The following is a 9,423-nucleotide window of genomic DNA, read 5'->3' as shown; positions in this document are numbered from 1 at the left end:
ACCTGATCCAGCTTCTCTAAACCTGAAGAAAAACAATATCTTCACCCTAAGATTATACAGATTCTCAACCTAAAAGATTGACAACAAACTAACAAAGCTGAGAGCAAAAAACTGATCTGTTGTGAGCACAAAGAGAAGAAAATTTTTTCCAGTTTTTGCGCACAAGACTCTACCTTTATATAGTTTGACTTCAAGAGCTAATCCTGGCCGTTGGATCTTCTTTATTTCAGCGGCTGAGATCTTTTCTCATTTGTAGTGAAACGGCAGTGTTTTGATAAGTGAATTCTGCAGAAACTGTAAAAAAATGGAGGTTTTGCGCTTCAGATATTAACACAAGACTTCTGGCTTGTCTTGCACCCCCTATTGGACCTATGTCCATTACCACAGTACTCCAATGCTATCTTGAATGGTCTAGAGATTTTCAAATTAAACAACTTTAATGGCAATCTTGCTGGACCAAACCCTGATTGGAAGCCCAGGCCTAATCCACAACAACTGCAGTCAAGTTCGCCGGAGAGAGCAAAGAATATAAGGAGGTTACTAATTGTTATTATTATTGTGGCTGTGCTTATTGTTGCTTTTTCATTTTCACTTCTGTGTTTCATCGTTTTACGGCAGAAGAGAAAAGGAGTAAAAAAAATATGCTTCTGGCACCACAAAGCATTTTGATCTTTGTAGCCACTTTTCACTATCTGAGATCAAAGCGGCTACCAACCACTTCAATGATGTTTTCATTATTGGCATTGGAGGGTTTGGTAATGTGTACAAAGGTTACGTTAACGATGGGTCCACACCAGTTGCAATCAAACGGCTGAACCCAGGGTCACAACAGGGAGCCAACGAATTCAACACCGAGATTGAAATGCTCTCTCAGCTTAGACACCTTCATTTGGTGTCTCTCATTGGCTATTGCAACGATCATGGCGAGATGATCCTTGTGTACGATTTCATGTCTCGTGGGACCTTACGTGATCATCTTTATAACGGCGATAATCCATCTCTTCCATGGAATCAACGGCTTGAGATATGCATAGGAGCAGCCCGCAGGCTTCATTATCTTCATACAAGCGTGAAGCACGTTATCATTCATCGTGACGTGAAGACAACAAATATTTTGTTAGATGAGAAATGGGTGGCCAAGTTATCTGATTTTGGATTGTCCAAAACGAGACATCTACCATGTCTAAATCTCATATAAGTACAAGGGTGAAGGGCAGTTTTGAATATTTAGATCCTGAGTACTTTCGACGTCAACAGCTAACTGAGAAATCAGATGTATACTCGTTTGGTGTAGTGTTGTTCGAAGTATTATGTGGTAGACCACCTATACTCCGTACGGGGGATAAGAAGCAGGCGAGTTTAGCAGCATGGGCCAAAGAATGTTATCTTAATGGAACAATTGATCAGATTGTTGATGTTTCTTTGAAGGGTAAGATAACGCTTGAGTGCTTGAAGAAATCTGTTGAGGTAGCAATAAGTTGTCTACATGATGATGGAATCAGACGGCCATCGATGAATGATGTCGTCTGGGGTCTTGAGTTTGCATCTTAGCTTCAAGAGACTGCAGATAAGGATGATAAGATTAATGAAGCTTATCATATTCAGCCCCATCGTTACGAGGATGAGACCCCTTTCAAGTTGACGCCCATGTCCATTGAGTTCACGGATAAAGAAAATATAGAACACCGTTGTGCTACCACATTGTTTGCACCATCCATACCATCCTCTAATGAATTTGTGCCACCTTTAAATTTTTTTTCTCTTATTTTTCTTTAGATTTGATTTTGTATCTATACGTTCAGTTGTAAAAACCCCATTTCTAATTTAGTTATATCATGAATTTTGTTTAGTTATTTATTTCTCTTTCTATTTGATTTTATGGTATTGTTGTAAGAAAGGGTATTTCTGTCAGTTTTTAAAGTTTGCGTTAAGGGGTGAAAACAAAAGAAATAAATTATGATGGGTTTGCATGATCAAGAGGAAAAAATCTGGACACTTTTGTAAGGAGAAGCTTATGTGGCGGGGTTAGATGGAATTAAGAGAAATTGGGGGCAGATTTATAATTTCAGAAAAAACTATTTTGTATTAAAAAAAAAAAAAAAAAAAAATCCTGGGTTGTTTGCCCAAATGAAGAAGAAGAAAACGAGAGCAGAGAAGAAAAAAAAAACGAGAGGAGAAGAGAAGAAAGGAAAGAAAGGAAGAAAAGAGAGGCAAAGGAGAGAAAAGAAAGAGAAAGGAGAGTAAGGAAGAAGAAGAACTGGCCGAGAGGTAAAGTGAGAGAGGAGGAGTGAGAGTGAAGTACAACAAAAATGGGGAGGAGAGAGAATTTGAAGCAGATCACGCCAAATCTGGGTTCGGGTAATGCATGCATGGGCTTAGGAAGCAATTTCTTTAATTATTTCTTCTTTGCTTTAAGAGTGAGTGTTTGATCTTGAGCTTTTGGGTGTAGGTACGGAAGAGAAGAGTGCTTGACAGTTCATTTGAGTTTCGGCTGAGCTAGAATAGTGAGTGGATCAACAAAAACTTATTTTCTCAAAGCTTGATTCTTTATTGCTTGTAATGTGTTGAAGTTATTGTGGTGTCTGATGCATAAATCTTGATGTGTTTGATACATAATTTTGCTTCAATTGTTCGGTTGGTTTGGAGTTTATGTGTTGCGTGTTCAGGTCCTTTTTTGTTTTTTAGCTGAATACTTGATGAAAAGCTGGAATTTTGGTTAAACTTTATGCTAATTTGAATTGCATGTGTTGACTGAACAAAAAGAAAAGCTTGCATGTTGGTTGATCTAGCAAAAAACATTGGTGGAAAACTGGAAAATTGGGTGTCTTTTTATGCAATAATCTGACTTGTTTTTAGGTGATAATTGGGCAGTCCTGGCTTGCATGTCTCGGCTGTCTTGTTATTTATTGAAATGGTTGCTGGAAGCCTACGCTTGTGTGTGTGTGTGTATGTATATATATATATATAGTATATATATATATATATATACTTGCAGTCGGCTGGACAGTAGGACGGACTTGTGCTTGGGTTGCGTTTTAATTGAAATGCTTGCTGGGTAACATTGCATGCCTTAGTTGGAATACCTTGGAAAATTGATTGGTTTAGGGTTTAAAAAGTGTTGGAATTTAAGGCAACTTGGGTGGAAGTGTATTCCGTATTGAGTAATATTATAGGAAGTATGAATAGTGAGTCTTGAAAGTCAAAGAAAGTACTCTCATTATGATTGTATGAGATTCCTTGGGATTAATGGTTTTTTATATATTATATATATATATATATGCTATTGTTTTGTAAGATTAAATTATTATTTTTGGTGATCATGAAATATGGGCTTCATAATATATTGATAAACTTTCTAATTTTTTATTTTTTTTTTTTTTTTTTTATTTGGCAAAGGTTTCATGGTTGTGACGTTTTTTTTTTTTTTTTTTTTTTTTTTTTAAATTTGGGAAGGTAGAAATTTAAGTAGTAAGCAAAAAGGGCTGAACTATCAGTTTTGAAACATGTTTAGAAGAATGCAGTTTAACCCTTATATGTGATTTTTTAATATTATGTTATATATATATAATTTATAAGCACATACGTAATATGCTTTTGACTTACATGTTACTTGAGACCATGCATGAGATTGTTGTGGTGCTAAAACCACCATACGAAGTACCCATCCCTCAGTGATACAGATTTTTCTCTCTGCTTGAGCGATGTAGGATTCTGCCGGGTATGACGGTTTTAGATTTTGGCTCTACGCATACGTATGACAGTTATCAATGCTCTGCCTAGACGTTGAGTGGTCCGCCAGGTATGACAGTTTTAGAGACTCTGTCCGCGCAATGATAGATCTTGCCAGGTATGACAAGTACGTCCCTCGCTCTGCCTATGTGTGGGACGCCCATCAGGTATGACAGATTTTTCCCAAGGTACTAGTTGTGGTGAGAGTTCTAAATACCCAATGTTGAGGTTTTATTTAGAATCCGATACAATTAAAGGATGTAAGTCAGAATACAATTTATTGAGTGCAGGATGGTTAGAAATAAATCACATATTGTATACATAAATGGGGTCGTTGCTTCCATTGCATATTCATAGAATTATATTGTCGTCAGGATTTGCTTAAGAATTGTTGTATGTTATCATTATTTCTTTTTTTTTTAAAGAACTTTTATAAACCTCCCATTTCCCCCACTCACTGAGTATTTCATATCACCCATTTTTAAATGCTTTCCCCCCTCACCAAGACCTCCCAGAGATCGTGCCGAGCAGTGAGTCTCCGCTCAGGGTTGTGCCACGCGTCGACATCTTTTATGTGGGTTTTACATTTATGTCGTATTGTATTTTGGACTTCCACTTCAAAAAAACTCATGTTTCGCATCATATATTTCCTTTTGTTTATGTTTTGGAAAGTGTAGTATAAGTGGAAAACCTGATACCACAAGTTCTCCTAAATCTTTCCTTTTGTAAAACGAAAGATGGTGTATGTTTTTTTTTTTTTTTTTCTTTTGAGATGTTAGAAATAAAAATACTATGATGTTATTCAAAAAAAATAAGTCTTTTAACAGGTTTCACGGTTTTTCTACATGGCACGTCTTAGGTATCCGAGTCTTATGGGAGCACTCGAATCCTACGGGATGAGGAAATTCGGGATGGGTCATGTCAGTTATAGCAAGTCATCAATACCATCTAAGTACCAAAATATTACTCACTAACAAAGTTTGTTAGACGTTTCGAAATCAAGAATATCGATCAGTGCGGTTACCATCTTTTATCATTCAAATATATATGCTGCAATCATATTATGGTAATATAAAGTAGACAAATATAAATACATGTAATATTTTGGGTTGCCTTTTTTTTGTTTTATTTTTTAGTAAAAGAATGATAAAAACATAGTCTAAATATTAGATCAATTATGCAAATTAGAAGCAAAAAATTCTTAAAATATATTGGTGTTTTCTTCTTAATAATTATGACTTCATCTTAACTAGTCAAAAAACAATGTCACACCGTTGATTCTCATAAAGTTTAAGGCATAGAGAAGTTTCTGCCCGACTTTCACTTGCAAAAGACTTAAAGTAGAGTTGAATGAACTTTAGATTGAAGGAAATTTTTATTAACTGAATGCTTTCGAGTTTCGAGTATAAGCAGTCTTTTATATCAAGCTTACAGCAGAGTATAACAACTTGGACAGCTCAGCATTATTAGAATACTAAATGGAATGCTGAGTAAGCATGGTCAACAAGTCAAAATGATAAAACTTGACTTTCTACAGTAAGCTCGAAAATCATATTGCAAGGCTTTTACAAGTTAAGCTTTACTAACAGCCTCTTAGAAACACAAATCTGGCTTCTGCAAGAGGTTTAGTAAGTCAGTCAGTCAGCAACTTGAAACTCACTTGAGACATACCTTACTTCTAGTTCTTTAGCACCAATTCTTTCCCTGATATAGTGAACATCAACCTCTATATGTTTTGTTCTTGAATGATACACTAAGTTTGCTGCTAATGAACCAGAACCTAAGTTACCACACCAGAGAATATGGCAGGCAGGCAATGAAATTAATGTGCATTCCCTTGAACAAGCTTCATAGCCAAGTAAATTTTGTGGCTGCTTGTGATAATGATCTATACTCGGATTCAGCAAAGGATTTAGCAACAACTTTCTGCTTTCTTGAGCTTCACTGGATCAGGTTCTAACCAAGACAAATGCAGTACCCTAAGGTTGATCTCCTATCATCAACACTGCTGGCCCAGTCAGCAGCACAATAGCCTTCCAAAGTAAGATTAACAGCAGGCCTTTATATACTGGACTAGTTCTTTAACTCGCTTATTTTTATTCTTCCTTTCAGTCGAGAACCTTACCAAATAAACTTCCTAAGTCAGAGCGGAAACTCATTAACTCAGGTATAGCAGCTAGAACTAATGACAAAAGGGGAGTTTTCAAGGACCCTATATCGCAAGGCTTTCGAAACGGAGGTTTTTTTGCCCTAGCCTAATCGCTTTATCTGGACTTTTTCTTCCTTAAATGCCGCTCTATCGTCCTTATATAATATAGCCATTTTTAAGTTGAGCTTAGCCCCATCCTCTGATCCTTCTTTCTAGGCCTTTGGAAGTGGAGCTCAGAAAGGAGCCCCAAACCCTGGAACGACATATTCCATTACGTCTAGGTATATATTGAATGAATCACTCGAAAGTAATTTCACCGCTAAGTGGGTAATTGAAAAAACAAAAAAAAAAAAACAAAAAAATATATATATATATTATGTAATTGATTGAATGCTTTATTTCTGAGTACCGATTAGTTAATTAAATTTATAAAGTTAATACATGGTGTACATTAGCAAAGGTCACGATTGCTTTGTGAATTAAAAATGCATGGAACCAAAGTATTATGAATGAAAATCAAAGTCAATGGAATCAAAGTATTATGAATGACTAGAGTAGGATTACATTGTTTGGTTGTAGTTATAAATTTTGATGGAATTGAATTTTTTGTTTTGTTTGTGTTTCTTTTTTTTTTTTTTTTTTTTTTTTTTTTTTTCTTTTTTTTTACGAAAATGCCCACAATTTTTTCTTTTCAATAAGAAATTAAAAAATTGTGAAAATCTTCAAACCGATCAACACTGGACGGTGAAATTCCGTTATGCTAATGATGTCACCTCCAACGCAAGCAAAATCATCAGCTAGTGATCTACTGATCTGGGCAAATCTGGTCGTTAAACAATAATGGTGTGATGACACGTGCAATGGTCATGACCAAAGATCACCACACGTGACATCACTGCATTAATTAAGGTGGCCAGAATCCACCAAATCAGCGGATTGAAAACCTCTAATTCCTCACCTGTCGACGATGACGTGACAATAGGGACAGAATGTGTTGTTGTTAGACCTGGCAAAACAAGTCTGGATCCGCGGGTCGACCCGTATCTAGGTAAAAAATATAGGGTACGATTCCAATTTATTAAACCCATTTTTTAGACCTGTACCCGTACTCGGCTCAACTATACACGGTTTATACGGGTGAACCCGCAGGCACCCGTATTTGCACTAATGAATTTGAATCCCTAACCCTTTTGCATCTCATCTCTCATACTCATAGTAACTCAAATCTCTGCTACGATCCTGCTTCTCAATCTCTCATCAGTCTTCTTCGTGCCTGAAGTTCAACTCTCTATCTCGGTGTCTCCGTCTTCGATTAATCGTCAGTTCAAGGTTCTGCCTCCCAATCTACCTCGATTAATTGAATAAATCGAGACTCAGCGAGGGAGGAAGTTTCTGAAGCTGAGCCGCGGGATCTCTAGAGCGTTTCCACGAGGGTTTTGAGGCTACTGAGATGTTGAGAAAGAGTTGAAAGGTTCGAGTCTTTGGAAAGGATGGTGTCGGACTCGGTTTGGAGCTCGAGGAGAGCTTTAATGGCGGAAGAATTGAAGTCGTTTAAACTAGAAGAGGGGTGGGCTTGGAGGTCGTGAGAGGCTTGTTTGAGAGCTTCTAGGACGTTGAGAACTGCAGGGGGTTCTGGGTCTGCCATGGAAGATAAAGAAGAAGAGGGGAAGTTTTGGAGAGTTAAAGAGTTTGGATTTGATTTTAACTAGTGAGAAAAGAGGAGGCAACGACTGGTCAGTGAGTCGTTGTCGTCTTTGTTTTTGTCTGTAATTTGTATCCAACCACCAACTTCCACCTTCCTCTTCTTCATGTTAATCTTTATTCTTTAATTATATATACAAGTACAATTCCATTTGGTATCATGATATTCCTTGAATAGGTTCTGCCTCCCAATCTACATCGACAAATGGGAGCACTGATAAAAATCTCAGTTCAAGGTCAAGTTCAGATGTTCCAGCACCACCTATAAACACTGTTGTGGGAGGAAAAGCTTCTCTTCAGCTAAAACGTACACCCGTCTCTGAGAAGGAGATAGAGACCATTCTGGTGAGAAAAATATCCTTTACCATATACAATGGTGGAACTAACTGTACCATTAAAGCTTAAGATTTTTGGCAAGGAGTTATGTCGAGTCATGCTTCGAAACAATCTACATTCTCTAAGCTTCTACTTGAATCTGCCTAGTTTAACTATAAACAATACAATTTTACAATGTTCGCTACTTTACCGGGAACAATGAGATCTCACCAATAAGCTTTTCAGGGTCAACGGGGGAAGCACCAAACGGGGTTCGATATTGTTTCTGTGCATAGTAGTTTAGACTTTAGATTCATTGTAGTGTCAATTTGAAAACTTCAAGGCGATTACGAAATATTATGCAAGGGGTGACTCATAGAACATAGTAAAAAAATAAAAATTGGTTTGGCATTTTAAGCCAGTAAATTTTCTGTATGCTGATTTTAGCTTCTTGTTTCTGATGCAGTTGGGACGTTGCTTCTGATCTTAGGATTGGTATGCTTTATTGAGGAAATGCAATCTGCAATAAAAAACTTCTAAGGGAATCTTTAGCATTTTCATATTTGCATGTGAAGAAGTTGTAATCTTTTTTATTCCTTTAATCATCAATTTTCCTGATTTGAGTAGTTCATTTAGGGGTGTAAATGTAAAAAATTAAAACTGCAGGAATTTTGGGAGTGTAACTATTATAATTGAAAACTATTATGGGTGAAATAAAAACCAAAGTCTGGAGAGAGAAAAAATGGGTCCACCCATACCCGTATAGGGTAGGGCACGGGTCCAATATTTTGGACCCGTATATCTCGACCTGTATAAGGACCCGTACCTGTTTGACCCGGACCGTACCCGGCCCACCCACCTGTTTTGCCAGGTCTAGTTGTTGCAACATTTTGATAAAATAATTATCAATTATAAAATGATTTAAATTTAAATAAATTGATTTAAGGATAAAATGAACAATCATAATTTAAAAAAGAAAAATTAGGTAATTTTAACCATCCATGACTAGTAACGGATAACATTCCTCACAAATTTGGGAGGGATTCCACTTAACTTTTTGGGTGCGTTAGGTTCAAGGAATATTGTATTATTGGGAATATTATATTGATGGAAAGATATATTCCTTTGAAGATTACGGAAATTTTTAGGAAAATGTGTTTGGTAGGTTGGAATAAATTGGTGGGTATGTTATGTTGTTATGTTTGGTTGGGAGGAATAAATTGGTGGATATGTTATATAAATTACTAAATTGCCCTCCTTTTAAAATATTAATATAATAATATTATTATTATTATTTTTGAATCATTTCTTTTAACCCCTTACATTTGAGATTTTGCTAAAATACCCCAACCACATAAAAGTTTAATTTTTAACAAAAACACCCTCACCTTCCCAAGGCACTGCCGGTCGCCTAAACCACCGTCGGTCATCTATTGGGAAGTGCAATGGAGATGTTCTTTGTGGGGTTTTGAAGAAGAGGTGAAGGGGAGTCAATCGGTGTAAGTGTGGGTGATTTTCGGTAGAAAACG

The 9,423-nt window shown here is 36.6% G+C and overlaps 1 pseudogene; it reads left to right on the top strand.

Moving 5' to 3' along the window:
• The first annotated feature begins 304 nt into the window (after nt 1-304).
• On the top strand, nt 305-8,378 carry LOC116109705 (annotated as a pseudogene).
• The last annotated feature ends 1,045 nt before the right edge of the window (nt 8,379-9,423 follow it).

This window comes from Pistacia vera, unplaced genomic scaffold (genome assembly GCF_008641045.1).
Source record: "Pistacia vera cultivar Batoury unplaced genomic scaffold, PisVer_v2 Contig588, whole genome shotgun sequence".
Classification (NCBI taxonomy): domain Eukaryota; kingdom Viridiplantae; phylum Streptophyta; class Magnoliopsida; order Sapindales; family Anacardiaceae; genus Pistacia; species Pistacia vera.
This window is presented reverse-complemented; position numbering and strand designations above follow the sequence as displayed.